Raw genomic sequence first — 2,827 nt, forward strand, 5'->3', positions numbered from 1 at the left:
ACCGGACCAAAAAAAAAGAAAAAAGAAAATAACTTTCTAGCCGGCCACCGGTGGCTTATGCTGTAATCCTAGCTCCTCAGGAGGATGAGATCTGAGGATCGTGGTTCAAAGCCAGCCCTGGCAGGAAAGTCCGTGAGACTCTTATCTCCAATAAACCACTAGAAAACAGGAAGTGGTGCTCTGGCTCAAGCAGTAGAGTGCTTGCCTTGGGCTGAAGAGTGCAGGGACAGCACCCAAGCCCAGAGTTCAAGCCCCACGACTGACCAAAAAAAAAAAAAAAAAAAAGAAAAGAAAATAACTTTCTGAGCCAGGGAGAGCCGTATATGCCTGTAATCCCAACTCTCAGGAGGCTGAGCTAGGAGAATCATGAGTTCAAAGCCTGCACGTGTGCATAGTGAAACCTTTTCCCAAAAAAGAAGAAAATGAATAGGAGGTGAAGGAGGAAGAAGAGGAGGAAGGGGAGAAGGGAGAGGAGGAGGAGTATAGGAAGAAGAGGAAGACGAAAGAAGAAAGGAGAAAGAAGAAAGGAGAAGGAGAAAGAAGAAGAAAATACCCTGTAAGAACTGAGCTTTCTGACAAGAGGGAAGTAATATTAGAAGTAATAGTAATATTAGAGGCAGTAGTGGGGCTTAGCAAGCAGGAGAACTGAAACTGCAGTGGATTCACATATCAGATGGGGAAGGCACAGGTTGAAGTCTGTGTGTATACTGAGTTTCTGTGATCCTTCCATGAGACAATGAACACATGGCCTTGTGTTGCTGTGCATATAGCATCCAGCACCTCGGGGAACATCAATCCATGATGAAGCTCAGGAATTCAAGTTCACGGAAGCCCTTCCTAAGCTGCCATGTTTAATAGCCAGACAAGCTCCTGACACAAGAGTTCAAAGATACTGAAGTCTTGTTTTTCCTGATGCCCATGGAGAGCTTGCGGTCACCTGGCTGTGAGCGGCAGCCCTCTGGGTAGAGAATGTGTCTGAGTCACAGCCTCTGTCAGCAGACAGATGGAGGCGGCCACATGACCCCTGGTCCCACATCCATTCCACCAAATGGAGAGACATGACAAGCCTTTTATTTTCAGGACAGAGCATCATTGATTATTCCCCCATTAATGCTTCCCTGTCGATGGCAGGCAGGGACTAGAGGGAAATGGAAGGATGTGATATCTGGGTCCCCCAGGGGGGAAATCAATGCAATATGGTTTGATATTCCATCCCAGGGTAACCTCTTTCTCCACTCTCCAACCCGTAGGCACTGCTTCTCTCGCTCTCTCCACACATTGTCCATCCTTTCTCCCTCATCAAAGAACACAGATGGATGGAGAGGGAAAAGGGCACCAGGAATGATTCCACTCTGCCTTGGGTTTCTTTTAGAAATTTGTAGCAACTAAACAGTCCACAGCCTGCCCTCAGACTTCCTTGGCAGCTTCAGATTGGAAGGGACAGACCTCTGCCTCACTCAGCCAAGAGACCCTCATCTGAAGCACTTCAGATGCACCCAGAAATCCGCCAATCTCAAAGGACGACCTTGGAAAACTGACAGCCTAGAAACTGTGTGCCCCCTGGCACTGTGCCAACAGTCACAAGTGCAGTGCGAGAGGCAGACTTGTGCAGCAGCCTCCCCTTTTGTACACACATACACATACACGTGAGCATGTACACACATCCACATCCACATGCACACACACACACACAACCTACCAGCAAGGTGGTCACTAAATATGTCTTCTTGACCTTGTACCTCCAGAACTGTGAGGCAAAACAAACTTCTTCTCTTGACAAAGTTAGCCTGCCTCAGTTATTTCATGATAATAATGAAAAATAAACTGGCACACAACCCAATGGTGAACATTAATTCTCCCAGAGTTCTTATAGGTAATACTTTTTCCCAATGCATTTCTAACTATATAAGATTGTGTTGGAGTTAGGAATATGAGCTACTTTTTAATACCTTAAAAGCTTCTGTCTTAGCAGAAACATGATGGCATTTTATGTTATTCAATTCACAAATGACTGGCAAGGATGCCGCCACGGAGGCTGTGGAATGCAAATGCCCTCACATGGCCTTGGGACTGTGTCTGCCCATCTTCCTCAGAAAATCAACCTTGGGTTCTGCCCCATCGGCTGGCCACGGTCTCTTCTTCTCCTGTCCCCCCTCCCCTTGTGCTCTAGAGTTGGTGGCACAAAACTCTTTTCCTCTACTGCCCATGGCTACTACTCAGGTCCTCAAGGCAGCTACTGGCATCCATGGGCAACTGCTTAGTCTCACACCAGGGCTTCTTTGGTGGGAAGAGCATTGTCCTAAGCACCACAGATGACAATGACTGGAAGTCAGAAGCCCAGCCTGTCCTTTGCTGTGCAGATCCCTTTTCACTCCTGTAGACTTAGGTGTGGCTTCATGATCTATTGTGGAAGGAAGTGTTTGAGTCCTGACGGACACCCACCCCTACCCCAGTCACCTCAGCCAACCGGGGAAGGAGGGCTTCTGTGCAGCACTTCCTACCCAGGTCCTGGGTCAAAGAAGGGAAAGTGAGTCTGTGTATGCCCTGTCCAAGCTCTTGAGCATCTATCCCACATACTCAAAAACCTTACCTGTGCTCATATACACTGTTGGTTTGCCCTTACCTTGTCTTACTTCCAGAAATATACATTATCTTAAGTATATAGGTATATAGCTTCATCAATGTCCACAAGATGATCTTAGTCCACTTGTGCAGAATACCTGAGAGTAGTTTTTTTTTTTTTTTGTCGGTCGTGGGGCTTGAACTCTGGGCCTGGGCACTGTCCCTCAGCTCTTCAGCTCAAGGCGAGCGCTCTACCACTTGAGCT

Source organism: Dipodomys ordii, unplaced genomic scaffold (assembly GCF_000151885.1).
Source record: "Dipodomys ordii isolate 6190 unplaced genomic scaffold, Dord_2.0 Scaffold2, whole genome shotgun sequence".
In the NCBI taxonomy this organism is placed as follows: Eukaryota; Metazoa; Chordata; class Mammalia; order Rodentia; family Heteromyidae; genus Dipodomys; species Dipodomys ordii.